Consider the following 18,297-nt stretch of genomic DNA (forward strand, 5'->3'; position numbering starts at 1 on the left):
GGTGCAATGTGTTAAGTCCTTTAAATCTTTTACAGCATTAGTGTCTTATCACATTTAAGTCATCCAAGAGAGAACATTAGAGTCTGTTCTCCAGCTTGTGTTGTGCAGGAAAGAGGATTCTGATTTGAAATCTAGACCGTTGCACCATGTTCGGCCATTGGGACAGTTTCTGCTTTACTTGGCTTGGATTCACTCACAAAGCAATAACACTGAAAAGTACAGGTCATGAACCTTGAAATGTCAATGGAAGCAACTTGAGATCTTTACAGTGTTCTGCTTCCTAATATGATTCTTGAAATAACGTTTGTATATTAAAAAGAAAAAGCCAATATAGCCAGGTTTAATGAGTAAGGAGATGTCCACCTGCTGGGGGTTAGGTGTGGGGAGGGAGAGGAAGCATAAGCCGCCATACTCTCTTCCTACTGTATTTACAGAGAGGAGGGTGCGACACGAGAGGGTTAACTCCCGTTAAAATCTGTCTACGATAAACAGAATCGTAGACGACCTACCTTCCTGCCTTTGGGACAACGATTCCCATTGTTAGGGCGGAGACAAGACCATCTCGTCATTATATACAGTAGCTCTGGTATTACCCTCATTGTGTGGAGACCATATAATTACAGATCAGATATGCCAAACCTCCCAAGCAATTGTGCAATTAGGCTTCCAACTTCAGCCAACTTCCAGGCAGGTGGCCACCAGCCTGACAAACTGACCCTGTGAAACAAGGTCACTACCTGGTCTAGGTGTCTGGGACTGTGGGCTGGGAGCCAGGCGGACTGGGATGTCAGGGCCTGGGGATGGTGGTCGTTGGGTGTGGTTGGTTACAGAATAGGTAGTTACTCCCCTAAACAGAACCACCAGTAAGTAGCCTTTTCTCTTATTAACCTTTGACCACTTATTCACCATGGCCATGCCTATTGATGACAGGTCTGTTCATTGTCTACGCCTATCTGTAAAATGCCAATGATGCTAGTTGTTGGAGTGGGTTACCTCTTGGGCATGTGACTGTACAGAGACAACAGAGTCCAACATTCATCTCATTACTATTAACAAAGCCTGAACATGCAGGTACAGTACTAGCAAAGTGTAACATTGGGAATATGTTGTTGTTTTTAAGTCCCTGTACAAGACACCTACACATTTTCCAGAACATCTGATAATCTGGAAGATCAATAGTGCAGCCATGCAGCTTTTTTGCAATAAATGGTACTAGAGTAAGAGTATTTAGTAGGTATATTTGGTTAATCACATTTTCCATTGCATGCTTACCTTTACATTTAATGATCCACGAATTCCTGCCTAAATGCCTTGGCATACTTAAACAATAGTTTGTCTGTGTATTTGATACCCATATAGTACATTGAAGATAAATGCGTGTTAAGGGTGTGGCATATTTAATTTCAGTTGTGCTCCATTTACTATTTGTGCTCCGAGTACTATCAAGAATGCTCTTGTCATTTCATTATAGAACTATAGCACATGCTGCACAACTATTATAACTTTCAATCATATTATGCATTAATAGACTGTGCCAACTCAAAATTAAATCACTCAGAAATACTCCAGTACTGCTGTCAGAAATGGTGTGTGTGTCCATCTTACTTGGAGAGAGAGAGAGAGAGAGAGACTCATTCACAAGGTTTTGTCCGTGACAGTTTTGGGTGGACATTGACTGGAAATGGAGACATCCGGAGGCCTTGTGCATTTCAATGTTTGAGAAAGGAACAAAACCAAGGCCCTTCCTCCACCCACCCGTTGGAGGATGGAGTGGGAGACAGATAGCAGGGAGGCAGATCCCTATGTAAATTTGTTCTGGGCTTGGTGGATGCAATGCAATTTGGTTGTATTTCACGGATGACCTCCCCTTGTTTGGCATTTAGGGGTGAACTTGGAGCTCGCAAGGACATGACTGAGAATGACTGAGGGAGAGTTTAGACTAGGTAATGAAACCATGGTTAGGAGTATCAGGAAAAGAGCTGTTTTGTTGACCACGTGGTTTTACCCCCACGTGATTCAGGTTTGCTTTTTGCAACCAGAGCTTGGGGGATTTTGGCTGTTATATGTCTTGTCTTCCAAAGAAAACAAAATATAAGCAACATGTTGGATTTGTGCATCAGCATATTCTTGAAAACACTCTGGTTGTTTTTCTTTCAATGCTTTTGTCAACAACAAAAAACTCAACCTAACCACTCCAAGCCCTGGGGTTACTAATAGAGCTCCACAGTGGAGGTGTCATAATACCCATAAAACCCAGCAGTCAAACAGGGAAATGGTTCCAATCATTTTTCAACCATACATTTTTTTGAAATTCTTAAAATAAGATTTGTGTTTGATAACCATGTAAATCTCTCTAGGACAAGGTGACTTTATCAATATATTCGGCTATATTTACTCTCAGATTCAAAATGCTAATTAGCATCAACGTAGACATCATGCAAGACTACAAATCCCTGCAGGCTCTGGCACGTCATCTCTAGCTGACACCTTTGCTAACAGGTATTGTGTCAATTTAAAACTTGCACAACACAGTTCACATAATTTTCCATTTAAAGAAATGTTGCCAATTTATGAATTACAAAATGTTGTTAACATTAGGTAGTTAATCCAGAGAGTCTTACCTTTGCCTCGATTTGGCAGTTTTGTTCAGATCATCATGGCATTTGTAGTTCTTTATGATAGCCACATTAGCAGCTAATTAGCATTTCGTTTTTTTTTGGGGGGGGGGGGGGGGGGGGGGGGTAAATACAGGCAAATACAGTGCCTTGCGAAAGTATTCGGCCCCCTTGAACTTTGCGACCTTTTGCCACATTTCAGGCTTCAAACATAAAGATATAAAACTGTATTTTTTTTGTGAGGAATCAACAACAAGTGGGACACAACCATGAAGTGGAACGACATTTATTGGATATTTCAAACTTTTTTAACAAATCAAAAACAGAAAAATTGGGGGTGCAAAATTATTCAGCCCCTTTACTTTCAGTGCAGCAAACTCTCTCCAGAAGTTCAGTGAGGATCTCTGAATGATCCAATGTTGACCTAAATGACTAATGATGATAAATACAATCCACCTGTGTGTAATCAAGTCTCCGTATAAATGCACCTGCACTGTGATAGTCTCAGAGGTCCGTTAAAAGCGCAGAGAGCATCATGAAGAACAAGGAACACACCAGGCAGGTCCGAGATACTGTTGTGAAGAAGTTTAAAGCCGGATTTGGATACAAAAAGATTTGCCAAGCTTTAAACATCCCAAGGAGCACTGTGCAAGCGATAATATTGAAATGGAAGGAGTATCAGACCACTGCAAATCTACCAAGACCTGGCCGTCCCTCAAAACTTTCAGCTCATACAAGGAGAAGACTGATCAGAGATGCAGCCAAGAGGCCCATGATCACTCTGGATGAACTGCAGAGATCTACAGCTGAGGTGGGAGACTCTGTCCATAGGACAACAATCAGTCGTATATTGCACAAATCTGGCCTTTATGGAAGAGTGGCAAGAAGAAAGCCATTTCTTAAAGATATCCATAAAAAGTGTCGTTTAAAGTTTGCCACAAGCCACCTGGGAGACACACCAAACATGTGGAAGAAGGTGCTCTGGTCAGATGAAACCAAAATTGAACTTTTTGGCAACAATGCAAAACGTTATGTTTGGCGTAAAAGCAACACAGCTCATCACCCTGAACACAACATCCCCACTGTCAAACATGGTGGTGGCAGCATCATGGTTTGGGCCTGCTTTTCTTCAGCAGGGACAGGGAAGATGGTTAAAATTGATGGGAAGATGGATGGAGCCAAATACAGGACCATTCTGGAAGAAAACCTGATGGAGTCTGCAAAAGACCTGAGACTGGGACGGAGATTTGTCCTCTAACAAGACAATGATCCAAAACATAAAGCAAAATCTACAATGGAATGGTTCAAAAATAAACATATCCAGGTGTTAGAATGGCCAAGTCAAAGTCCAGACCTGAATCCAATCGAGAATCTGTGGAAAGAACTGAAAACTGCTGTTCACAAATGCTCTCCATCCAACCTCACTGAGCTCGAGCTGTTTTGCAAGGAGGAATGGGAAAAGATTTCAGTCTCTCGATGTGCAAAACTGATAGAGACATACCCCAAGCGACTTACAGCTGTAATCGCAGCAAAAGGTGGCGCTATAAAGTATTAACTTAAGGGGGCTGAATAATTTTGCACGCCCAATTTTTCAGTTTTTGATTTGTTAAAAAAGTTTGAAATATCCAATAAATGTCGTTCCACTTCATGATTGTGTCCCAATTGTTGTAGATTCTTCACAAAAAAATACAGTTTTATATCTTTATGTTTGAAGCCTGAAATGTGGCAAAAGGTCGCAAAGTTCAAGGGGGCCGAATACTTTCGCAAGGCACTGTATATTGATAAATTCACCTTGTCCTAGAGAGATTAACACGGTTCACAAAACGTCACGCTAGGGTAAGCCTACACGGAACAGACTGCTTATTTTAAGTGTTTCTAATGTCCCCTATGGGAAAAATGAATGGTGGAAAAACGATTTCCTTGTTTGCCAACTAGGTTTTATGGGAATCATGACTCATACTGTTGTACTCTATATGCAATCTATGGGAATACTCCTTTGGGTGCACTGCTAATAAGACTAGATTTTCCCCTAGAACCTGAAGGTATTGTGTCCTTTGGGCTATGGTTATTCAAATTCAATTTAGTACAACTTATTTTATTAACCCTCTGCTCATTGTAGCCCGATCAATTGAATAACTGTCTAACATTGTCTCTTTCCTGTGAATGAACACTGTGGGAATGGGACTAGGAATGCTAGATGGGAATGTATGTGGCCAGGAAATGCTGAATGACTGATGAGGAGGGAAGAGGATATAACAACACACTTGTGAATGATTTTCAACACCGCTGTTGTTTCAACAAGGTAGTACGGGCTGGTGGCTGTAGGGGTGGTGGCGTGGGAGTTGTTGTGGAGCAATAGGATGGAAACCTGATCCCATCCACTTTATCTGAGACTAATGTTAACACCTGCATGGCAGGGCATTCCACTGCTGCTTGGAACATTCCCTTATTCCCGGCCCTCTGAACATTCAGCCAATCAGAGGGATCACAGAGGGAGGGCAGGGCGAGTTGTCATCAGCTCGTTCCTCTGCCACCACTATCTCCTATCTCATGCCGGTCTGTCAGTCAGTCACTCAGCTAGGGACGTTACAGGTTAGCCTGCCAGGCCCAACACCTGCCTCCTTTGTTAGTATTGTGGGGTCTGTGTGCAGGTCGACTGTGTGAAATTAGGATCAAATGTATTTTCTGTTGTGAAGATTTGCCATGTACATATGTATGTTCTATGTTTGGAAGAAAGGGATAGGGGGATACCTAGTCAGTTGTACAACTGATTGCATTAAACTGAAATGTGTCTTCTGCATTTAACCCAACTCCTCTGAATCAGAGAGGTGCGGGGGGGTGGCTGCCTTAATCGACATCCACGTCTTCCGCGCCCGGGAAACAGTGGGTTAACTGCCTCGCTCAGGGGTTAGACGACAGATTTGACCTTGTCAGCTCGGGGATTCAATCCAGCAACCTTTTGGTTACTGGCCCAACGCTCTATCCACTAGGCCGTGTTATCCCCAGAGTGTTTGTTCAAACTTGTAAGCTATGAGGTTAGTTAGGCCCACTGTTGTGTTATAACGCCAAAGGGTTGATTGATCTAATGGTGAACAAGTGAGCAGAGGGTTAAGCTACTCCCTTGTGATTAGACGCTCCATTTGATTTCACACTAATCCCGGTCAAACTTTCTCTTGGCACTTGTTGCATAATGGGGGCTAGCTGCACACACTGTAGTCTGCATGTGACTCTCCTCCAGTGAGGATTAGCGATAGCCTAGCGCAGAGTGGGGTAATTCGTGCTGCTGAGATAATGGACCCATGGACTCAATTTCCTGGGCTCTCAGACCAGTGCAGGTGGCTGGGGAGCTCAGGTTACACACCCCAGTGAAAGTTCCTCTCCAGCTCCCCCACCCCTCTGACAATCCCCCTTCCCGCTACTCCCTCCTCTTCCCTCTTCACCTCCTATTGCCATCCCTCACAATCTGAAAATTCCTGCGGATTATCCCTAATTCTTCTGACAGATGGACACACTTAATCTACCTCAGGCAGGCTGGGAATAAGTGGTACAACCTGTGAACAGGCAGCTCAGACAGCCACCTGTTAGGAACCCCTGTCACATGATAGGCATGGTATCGCCACACTATCTGGTTTAAGACTGGAGAGAGAAAGCTGGCTCATCCAAATGCTTCCGCTTTCTGTTTCCTCCCTGCCATTCGTACAGATTGTCGAGTTAGAATAGGAGGTCTATTCTCCGAGGAAGAATTGGCTTAGAATGGTTACAAGGGGAAACGTATCATTCATTTGATTTATGTGGCACTTTTGCAAGGGCATTAAAGGGCTTTACATTGTAACTCACCTATTTCTGTCAGGAATATGTAGACTACATTGCAAGAGATCTCTGCAATGAGAGGGAAGGTGGCATATATTAAATAAAACAATCCAATCAGGGTAAACTTCAACATATTCAAGACCTTAAAACACAGCATGTGATTTTAAAAAGGTTTTCTACCTAAAAACCTGCATGGCCCAGCTGCCAGATGGCCGTCGTTGTTGAACTGTGAGTGTTTTACGTGTCCAGGGAACCTGAGAGTGCTTCCATGAGACCAGGACCCTGACCAGAACCCGACCAGACAACAGGTGATCGGTTACGGTCACAGGCACATCTTATTGATATTCTAACCTATTGCACTTTCCCAGAGCACCATTCCCCCTGTGGACACACATTATTGCATTACAGGGCCTTTGGCTTTGATCGGCTGAATGCGAAGCAGATCGCAGGCAGCCGTGGAGGGCTAAACGGGAGCTAATGTAACCAGCGTGGCCATGAGGAGAAGAGAGAAAAGAGTGGGGCTCAAGCCTAGCACAATGACCTCTTTCAGAGCCTGTTGATCGGGCTTAGAAGAGAGAAGCTTGTACACAGCAGCAGTGAAATTAGACGCTTTCCGAATCCAACACCTCTGTTTGGCAGTTCCTAGGGCATTTAGGAGGCACGGATCACTGCCTTATACCCTGAACTGGAGCAGGCCGGTCAGCGGAGGTACAATCTATTGGATAGTCCCTTTATCCCTGCCTGGGTATGAGGGGCTTCTTCCTCTATATGGAACAGCACATTTCTCTGAGAGCTGGTGAAGGATTTCTGCCTTACACTGCTTTAGGTATCCTACGTGTTGTGGTTCACAGCAGTACTTGAAAGTGAAGTTCATGCCATACAGAAACTCCTTTGGATTAATGTAGACACATCCCAATAATAATCTTTAATATGTCCTAGAATGCAATGAACTCACTACCTCACATTAGTTAAGACCTACCACCTACCTTCCACCATCATGTTGAGCTCAAGAAGCTTTTGTGTTTTAAATAAGGTGGAATAATAGACCATGTCAGGCTTCTTAGCTGCCATCGTAGGGGTTTAAGAAGGAAGGGATCTTTTCCCCTTTGCTGCTTGTAATCAGTGACTTCTCCTGTTTCTGCCGCACAAAGGTAGCACTGTTGGCCCTCTCTGAAGGAGTGGAGGCCGGCCACACAGCCTGAAGGCCCTCCCTGACCCTCCCCGCAGTCTGCTCAACCACCAATAGGCCTGGCCGGAGCACAAAAACAGCCACACTCCATCCCCAGCCCCTCAACCCTGGCAAGGCTGCCCCAGAAGAGGCTTATGTCCCCTGCAAGGGGGAGAAAGAAGGAAGAAGGGGATGAATGGGTGGAGGAAGGGATGGGCAGGAAGGATGAGGGCATCCCCAATCGACCGTTACTCAGAAGCATCACAGGATCTTTGAAGGATTGAGGAAGAAAGTCAAACATCAGATAAAGGGGTGAGAGTGAAAAGTGTGACAGTAGTCAAGTGTTTTGAACCAAAACTCAAACGACTGAAAATTATGTTTAACCACAGTTCTGCTAAAAGTAGATTGAAAAAACAACACACTGATTATTGGCAAGGAGTACAGATTAAAGTTTAAATAAATTCTCTACCACCATCTACCAACTTGCCTTGGCATCTTGCTTTTAAGCTTTTGATGGTTTATATATAAAGAAGTCTCATGATTTTTTAAAAGATTCGCAGAATCTTCCAAACTGCTTGTGATCCTGGGGTCTGCATCATAAGGGGTCACCAATGGGTCTGTTAAAGGAGGCTTTGGCAGCTGATGGAGCAGAGCACAGCTCAGTGACTGACTGGGTGAATGAGTCCACACATGAATACAAGGGTATCCCACCACACAAAGGGGTACAGCTGGGGGTGTCTTTGAAACTGATGGTTAATCTGGGGGAAAGCCTGGCAGCAGACACTCCTGGAAAAAAGCCCTCCAAAATCTCCAGACTTCCGAAAGTTCTAGGGGGAAAAGGATCGGGGGACGGTTGGGATGGCAGACTGGCTGGAAGTCAGCATCAACCCATTAACTGGTCCTGACAGCTTCCATGCAAGTTAAGAACTGATGAAAAGAGCTCTGTGGACAGGATCTTCCAGGGTTGCCATTAGGCTGTGTTTGATCTTGAGGCGGCCGCGTTTGAAGTGCCCAACCCCACGTCTCTATTTGCCTTTTTAAGTCCTGTTGTGTTTGGTGGCAGTGCTGCTGCAGAGGACAGTTCCATTAACTCGCCATCGCAGCTTCTGAATACACCTGATAGGTCATCCATCTCCACCAACACACACAGCAATACTACATCATCACTAACGTCCGTCATTGCTTTGCAATGGATTTCTGAATTGTGATCTGGGCTCATAGATTACACAACCTCGATTTCTGAAAATACAAGAGTTTCATTCTTTATTGTGCGGCAGGGTCTAACTTTTTTTTGTGCCTTAAGCCAGGAAATCCTGGGTTGGCGTGCCGGCTTGGCTCCCTGTCTATTGTCTGGCCCCAGCCTCACTGGCCCCATTGATGTTCTCCATCCAGCTGTAAAATTGGGCAGGGAAGAAACCCCCTCTGAAAACAAGACGTTGCCCCCCTTGGCTGGGTCAGTGCGGGCTAGAATGTGCGGGGTGGTGGGGGGTGGGGGAATAAAAAACATGCCATGTTTGCTTCCTCTACTGTATCCCTATTCTTCCTGCCTGGACCTATTGAGTTTCATGGTGCATTTCCCCAGTCCACCACAGACATTCTGCAGCATTTAACAAGACCAGATTAGCATAACAGTCTTTGCAGGAACGTAGCCTGTCAGCACCCGAGACATTTCCTCAGGAAGTGAGTTTCTGCATAATCTGTACCTCCCACAACCCTGAAACAAAGTAAAAGTGGGGAGAGAAAGAATGAGTAAATTACAGGTTTGATCTGTTCTGAGAGTGCTATCAGAGGCACAGCCAGGCGAACAGAACAGGTGTGTCCACTGAACTGTTTAACACACTGCTGAAGTGTCTGCAGCTAAATGCCTTCTGAGGAGAATTCAACAGGGTGTCTTGGGTGTGTTCCAGATACACACATTCTGTACTGTTGATCTGCGTACAAGACCAAGATCCTTTCAAGATCGTTACATCATATTGATGTGGTTCCTGGGACGGCCTCTCCAGGCAGTGTAAAGATTTGATATTCTGTGCAAGCCTGCGCAACATTTGAATATCTGGAAAGTGCCCCTTACCTCCACTCCAGGAGGGTGTCTGGAACCAAAGCAGTATCAAGGTCCTCTGTTTAGATGCTACAGATGCCTAGTGTTGAGAGGAAACAGATTTGAACTATGGCCCAAGTAAATACTTGGTTTGTAAATCACCCTCTTGCGGATTTCGCAATAACGGATAGATTAGATTATTACAGACTGGAGACAGATTTAATTAACACATTTATCATATCTGGATATCGTGCTTTTCCACAGAGCCTTTTTGGCCTATTTTATTTCTGTCTGAAATGTATTCTTACATGTTTCACGCCTGGCCTTGGCTTGGTTATTGTTTATTCCCAAATGAACATAGAATTCACCAGCTCTATGGAAGAAGGTCCATTTGTAGTAGGCCTTAGACGCGAATAAACGTACAGTTTGAAAATAAGTTTACTTCTGTAGTAATTATGATATGTGGACTTTGAACAAATTAAATCACAATGTGAGCATGGCAAATGTTTTACTTAAAAAATCTTAATGTATACCGTTGAAGTTGGAAGTTACCATACACTTAAGTTGGAGTCATTAAAACTCATTTTTCAACCACTCCACAAATGTCTTGTTAACAAACTATAATTTTAGCAAGTCGGTTAGGACATCTACTTTGTGCATGACACAAGCAATTTTTCAAACAAATGAATTCTTACATAGGTATTCCTCTTGTCCAGATGGGATAGGGCCGTGTGAAGTGTGATGGCGATTGCATCGTCTGTGGACCTGTTGGGGGGGTATGCAAACTGAAGTGGGTCTAGTGTGGCCAGTAAGGTGGAGGTGATATGATCCTTGACTAGTCTCTCAAAGGACTTCATGATGACAGAAGTGAGTGCTACGGGGCAGTGGTCATTTAGTTCAGTTATCTTTGCCTTCTTGGGTACAGGAACAATGGTGGCCATCTTGAAGCATGTGAGGAGAGCAGACTGGGATAGGGAGCGATTGAATATGTCCATAAACACACCAGCCAGCTGGTCTGCACATGCTCTGAGGACGCGGCTAGGGATGCCGTCTAGGACAGCAGCCTTGCGAGGGTTAACACGTTTAAATGTTTTACTCACGTCGGCCACGGAGAAGGGGGCGCAGTCCTTGTTAGCGGGCCGGCACTGTATTATCCTCAAAGTGGGTGTTTAGTTTGTCTGGAAGCGTGACGTCGGTGTCTGTGACATGACTGCTTTTCTTTTTGTAGTCCGTGATTTCCCATAGACCCTGCCACATACAGTTGAAGTCGAAAGTTTACATACACTTGGGTTGGAGTCATTAAAACTTGTTTTTCAACCACTCCACAATTTTTTTGCTATCAAACTATAGTTTTAGCAAGTCGGTTAGGACACCTACTTTGTGCATGACACATCATTTTTCCAGCAATTGTTGACAGACTGATTATTTCACTTATAATTCACTGTATCACAATTCCAGTGGGTCAGAAGTTTACATACACTAAGTTGACTGTGCCTTTTAAACAGCTTGGAAAATTCCAGAAAATGATGTCATGGCTTTAGAAGCTTCTGACAGTCTAATTGACATCATTTGAGTCAATTGGAGGTGTACCTGTGGATGTATTTCAAGGCCTACCTTCAAACTCAGTGCCTCTTTGCTTGACATAATGGGAAATCTAAAGAAATCAGCCAAGACTGCAGAAAGAAAATCAAGTCTGGTTCATCATTGGGAGCAATTTCCAAATGCCTGAAGGTACCACGTTCATCTGTACAAACAATAGCACGCAAATATAAACACCATGGGACCACGCAACCGTTATACCGCTCAGGAAGGAGACGAGTTCTGTCTCCTAGAGATGAACGTACTTTGGTGCGAAAAGTGCAAATCAATCCCAGAACAACAGCAAAGGACCTTGTGAAGATGCTGGAGGAAACAGGTACAACAGTATTTATATCCACAGTAAAATTTGTCCTATATCGACATAACCTGAAAGGCCGATTTGCAAGGAAGAAGCCACTGCTCCAAAACTGCCATAAAAAAGCCAGACTACGGTTTGCAACTGCAGATGGGGACAAAGATCGTACTTTTTGGAGAAATGTCCTCTAGTCTGATGAAACAAAAATAGAACTGTTCAGCCATAATGACCATCGTTATGTTTGGAGGAAAAAGGGGGAGGCTTGCAAGCCGAAGAACACCATCCCAACCGTGAAGCACGGGGGTGGCAGCATCATGTTGTGGGGGTGCTTTGCTGGAGGAGGGACGGGTGCACTTCACAAAATAGATGGCATCATGAGGTAGGACAATTATGTGGATATGTTGAAGCAACATCTCAAGACATCGGTCAGGAAGTTAATGCTTGGTCGTAAATGGGTCTTCCAAGTGGACGATGACCCCAAGCATACTTCCAAAGTTGTGGCAAGATGGCTTCACAAAGCCCTGACTTCAATCTAATAGAAAATGTGTGGGTAGAACTGAAAAAGCATGTGCGAGCAAGGAGGCCTACAAACTTGTCTCAGTTACACCAGCTCTGTCAGGAGGAATGGGCCAAAATTCACCCAACTTATTGTGGGAAGCTTGTGGAAGGCTACCCAAAACTTTTGACCCAGGTTAAACAATTTAAAGGCAATGCTACCAAATACTAATTGAGTGTATGTAAACTTCTGACCCACTGGGAATGTGATGAAAGAAATAAAAGCTGAAATAAATCATTCTCTCTACTATTATTCTGACATTTCACATTCTTAAAATAAAGTGGTGATCCTAACTGATCTAAGACAGGGACGTTTTACTATCATTAAATATCAGGAATTGTGAAAAACAGAGTTTAAATGTATTTTGTTAAGGTGTATGTAATCTTCCGACTTCAACTGTCGGTCAGTCTTTTGTCAGCAGCCTTTTCCCAATCATTCAATGACCACTTTTACATGCTCACAGTATTCCGGATAGTAGCTCATATCCCGGTTAAGGTCTTATTCTGGATAAACTGTTTACATGCAACTTTGATGTCCCGCTCATGAGTATCTCTGTATCTGTGAATAAACAGAATATTCCTCATTTCAGTATATGGATTAATTGGAATAGTAACTGAAATATGAACACTGACTGTAGGCCTATAACCTCTCACATGTACCGTAATAGTAACTCCTGCTGTTCTTACAGTGAAATTATACAAATGCAAATTTTTTGTCTTGAGAACAGGAGTGGAGAAATATGATTTCTTTCATTCAGCAAGTCTTGAGAAAATGTGAATGTGCGTTTAATCTGTTATCTTTGACACTGTTACGCAAGTAGACAGTATTTCAACAACATAAAATATGCACCCAAGATGAACTAAATCAGAAATGTATTTTGTAATTTTCTCAGCTTTTCATTTTATTAAAACCGGTCAAGCAGATGACATTTGAACATTTTGCACAGGACCAATCTTTCCACTGTTATTGCATTTTCTCCCCAGTCCCTAAATGAAACAGACACATTTACCAGTGTTAACTAGATTAAGACATTATTCTGGTGAACACTACTTTAATTAGTCTTCTGGGGTATCAAGTTACGACAGAAGAAATGCTGCAGTAAACTATAGTTTACAAATGGCCTACCAAATGTCAGAAATTATTATATGGCCTACCAAATGTCAGAAGTTATTATATGGCCTACCAAATGTTGGAAATTATTATATGGCCTACCAAATGTCAGAAATTATTATATGGCCTACCAAATGTCGGAAATTATTATGTGGCCTACCAAATGTTGGAAATTATTATATGGCCTACCAAATGTCAGAAATTATTATATGGCCTACCAAATGTCAGAAATTATTATATGGCCTACCAAATGTCGGAAATTATTATATGGCCTACCAAATGTTGGAAATTATTACATTGCCTACCAAATGTCAGACATTATTATATGGCCTACCAAATGTAGGAAATTATAAGCAGAAACTTAATTTAAATGATAGTAAATTAATAATAGTAGGCTTAATTATTATGGAATTATTATGGTGGAATTATTACATGCACCAGTTCCCTCAGGGAGCCTCTGTCCCCTGCCTGTTCCATTGTGAGGGCTCCTGGTGGGCTCATCTGATGAGTCAGTTGGATACTTCCTGCTCACCGCTACCCCCCAGTCACAATGTGCGGCGGTTGTCACTGCAAGCCTCCCATTGGTCTGACTGGGCCACATAGGAAGATGAAGTTCACAATTAGCCTCACCTTTTTTGTGAAGCAAAGCTAATTTACAAGTTACTTTACACTAATAATATGGTCCCATCTAGCTCAGTTGTAAAGCATGGTGTTTGCAACGTCAGGATAGTGGTTTCGATTCCCGGGACCACCAGTACGTAAAATGCACGCATGACTATAAGTTGCTTTGGATAAAAGCATCTCCTAAATGGCATATATATTATGTTGTTCTTGAATTCAAAAACATTTGCATATCCTGTGCATTATAGAGAATAAGCCAACTCCTACTCAACAATTTCCGACCTTCGCAATCTTAAAGTGAGGTCAAGGTTCTCCAGTCCACTGACATGGCCTTTGAAATGGCTTCTGGGGACAAGTAGCCTTTGTGGCTGTTTGGGTTCAAGGGTCATGGGTGGTGATGGGTCACCACTTGCCAGACACAGACACACCTTATCGCCAATCCCTGCGATGGGGGACAAAGCCCACATTCAGGTTGTGCTTGTCCTATTAAGCTGGGATGATAAACCGGAAATTATCGACACCTGCCGTACCGACCACTTATCGCAAGCATTTTGCTGATATCGCTCTAGCCTATACTAGAGGAATGTGAAGTTTGAAATGAAAAAAGTTTGCTAAATGTGTGATTGTTACTTGGACAATTGATGGCTACAACAATCGAACTAGTAGTTAAAGGGTAATTTAAAAAACTGTGGTGCAAATTGTTAAACTTATTGTTCTATTTATCATTGAGGTTTCTATTTATCATTGAGGTGGCAGGGTAGCCTAGTGGTTAGAGCGTTGCACTAGTAACCAGACGGTTGCAAGTTCAAATCCCTGAGCTGACAAGGTACAAATCTGTTGTTCTGCCCCTGAACAGGCACTTAACCCACTGTTCTTAGGCCATCATTGAAAATAATAATTTGTTCTTAACTGACTTGCCTAGTTAAATAAATAAAATAATTATCATATCAATTCAGGCAATTCATCTTGATATGGATTGTAGTCCTTATTTCACAGCTCTATGTTCCAATATGGGTCCTGAATGAGTCGTATATGGTCCTTTCCTTATTCACATTATTGGGCCGACCCAAACCATACTGTGCTGGCTCTGATATTTTTGTTTTACATTGTCCGTTCTAGTGCAGATCCAGCAACTATGGTGGATGTGTAAGAAGGCCAGCGTGGCTTGGATTGGCATGGTTTGGCCATATAGTGTGATTCAAGCTTATGTGTCCTGTATGTATGGGTATTGTATGGGTTCTGTATGTATGGGTATTGTATGGGTTCTGTATGTATGAGTCTTGTATGGACCCTGTACATATGGGTCCTTATATGGATCCTGTACATATGGGTCTTGTATGGGTCATGTATGTATGGGTCTTCTATGGGTCCTGTATGTATGGGTCTTGTATGTACTGTATGGGTCTTGTATGGGCCCTGTATGTATGTATGGGTCTTGTACACTGAGTGTACAAAACATTAGGAACACCTTCCTAATATTGAGTTGCACCCCTTTTTGCCCTCAAACAGCCTCAATTCATCAGGGTATGGACTCTATAAGGTGTTGAAAGCATTCCATAGGGATTCTGGCTCATGTTGACTCCAATGCTTCCCGCAGTTGTGTTAAGTTTGCTGGATGTCCTTTGGGTGGTGGACAATTCTTGATAAAATGTTGAGCATGAAAAACACAGCAGCGTTGCAGTTCTTGACACACTCAAACCAGTGCGCCTGGCACCTACTACCATACCCCGTTCAACGGCACTTCAGTATTTTTACCTTGCCCATTCCCCCTATGAATGGCGCATACACAACCCATGTCTCAATTGTCTCAAGTTTTAAAAATACTTTGTTAACCTGTCTCCTCCCCTTCATCTACACTGATTGAAGCGGTGACATCAATAAGGGATCATAGCTTTCATCTGGATTCACCTGGTCAGTCTATGTCATGGACAGAGCAGGTGTTCCTAATGTTTTGTACACTGCTTGTATGGGTCCTGTATGTATGGATCTTGTATGGTTCCTATATGTATGGGTATTGTATGGGTCCTGATTGGGTCTTGACCTGCAGGCCTTTATCCCAGCCTTCAAAACAACAGCTGGTGTGGAGGAAGGGTGGGAGAGAGGTTCATGAGAGGGGTAGTAGAGAGGGGGAGACCTGCTGCATCCATGGTCAGGGGGAGACCTGCTGTTCCTCAGTTGTGTCAGGACTCTTATTCAGCAACAGGGGCTCACATGTAGGCCCAGTGTGAGTAGAAGCAGGGCATTGGGAGGGTCAGACATACTGTGCCAGTCAGTCAGAGGAGAGAACCCTTGGTGCCCTTTTCAATGGAACCTTTTCAAGGGTACATTAATATGGAGAGCATGGTAATTATTAGTCAGTTCTGATTGTTATGCAACTATGCGACCAGAAAAGGCCCCTTTGCAAACAGTGAAGACATTGGTCTGTCGTGTGATTTTCCTTTGGAATACAAATTTAGCTCTAAAATATTGGCCAATATTTGTTTTGCTGGGTATTTTGAAGGGAAGCTAGAAATGGGTTACAATACATCCATATATTTATACCTTTCTTCTATGTCTCGCTCTCTGATTTTCTACCCCTCTCTCTTCCCCACTCTCTCTCTCACACACACACACCACACACATCCAGTCTCAGCTTAAAGATGTTTTCAGCTGTCACTGCTGGTAGTATAAGTGGTCCTTTGTTCCCTGAGAGCCGTGAAAGGCCAGGCTTTAGGCCTCTCTGCTCACCCCCTCATCCCCTGCCTCCCCCTGCCTCTCAGGAACACATGACACAGTACTGTAACGTGAGGTCACCCTTTAGCCCTATAGCTACCTGAATCCAGACCCTTTGTCTCACCACCACTCTCTCTGCCCCCCACAAATCTCTCTTACAATCTCCACCAGGGTGAGCCTGACATCGGATCAATGAGTTCATCCTGCATTTGATCCTCAGGGTTGTTTTTACCGTCAGAATACCACTTGAGAGAATTCAGGGGCAAAGTACCTGCCCCCGCAAGGCAATAAAGCAGTCAAAGCACAATTAAAAACATTGGATACATTACATTTTTGCTAGTCTGGGTTTGTGTGTACTTAGACGTTTGTTCACTATTCCTCTAAGAGTTATTGATTACTGGCTTTATCAAATTAGCACACAAAAAGCAGGCGTGGTTGAAGGCTGTAATCTGCGCAGATCTTTCATTTACACACTGTGTGTGTGTGTGCCTGCTTGCATTTTTAGGAGGTGTGTAATTGTTTTGCTAGTGTGTTTTCTCCTTCGCCCCTGGCTAAACCTCTGATCTTGTCTTTCACACCCCTAAATGATTCCTGTTGCATGTCCAAGAGCCTGAGTGGTTTTGGGTGGGAACCAAATTTCACATCCAAATGATTTTGCCATGGGTGAGAGTTTTTGAGGTGGTGGGTGGGTGGAGGATGGGGCAGGGATGCCGTGTAACCAGATATCAATGTATATCTTTCATTTAATTAAATAAATACATCTGGAGTGAGTGGATGGATTGAAACATGCTCATCTTACGGGAGTGTAATGAATGTCTCTCTGCTGGTGTGAAACTGAGACTGCAGCAGGGCAGCATCGGGATAGATGATAAAAAATGGCATAATATTTAGGTTTAAAGCGGGTTGGGACAGGCATAATATATGTTAATGGTCTGAGGCATACGTAGAGGAAGTAATATCAACCATGTTTCCTTTCCACAGTTTTTTTGTGAGGAAAGTTCTAACTTAAAATTGTATAAATGCCGACAGATCATTTGTTCGTTCGACATGGTTGGATCTTTTTGTGTCTGTAAAATTAATTGCCGAGAAATGAAGGTGGAAACACCATTTCGAAGTAAAATTGGAGTCACACGATGACATGGTGTGTAGTCCTCCCACTACGACTCTGGAAACTATGCAGATTATTAAGCTACAGAGGAAATAAACTATGATGAACTTCACAGGGTTGTGAAAGTGAAGGTGATCTTGAAGCTCATTTCCAATAAATATTGAGGGTCTTATTCTGGTCAATGCTTGACAGATACAAATATTCTTGCTCTTATCCATGATAATCTCATCATGTAGACTATAATTTTATTTATCTGTTATTTTACCAGGTAAGTTGACTGAGAACACATTCTCATGTATAGCAACAACCTGGGGAATAGTAGGAAGGAGCCAATTGTAAATTGGGGATTTTTAGGTGACCATGAATGGTTTGAGGGCAAGATTGGGAATTTGGCCAGGACACCAGGGTTAACACCCCTACTCTTATGATAAGTGCCATGGGATCTTTAATGACCTCAGAGATTCAGTACACCCGTTTAACAACGTCCCATCTGAAAGACAGCACCCTACACTGGGCAGTGTCCTGCAGTATTGGGATATATTTTATAGACCAGAGGAAAGAGTGCCTCCTACAGGACCTCCAACACCACATCCAGCAGCATCTGGTCTCCCATCCAGGGACTAACCAGGACCAACCCTGCTTAGCTTCAGAAGCAAGCCAGCAGT

This window comes from Oncorhynchus kisutch, linkage group LG28, assembly GCF_002021735.2.
Source record: "Oncorhynchus kisutch isolate 150728-3 linkage group LG28, Okis_V2, whole genome shotgun sequence".
Classification (NCBI taxonomy): Eukaryota; Metazoa; Chordata; class Actinopteri; order Salmoniformes; family Salmonidae; genus Oncorhynchus; species Oncorhynchus kisutch.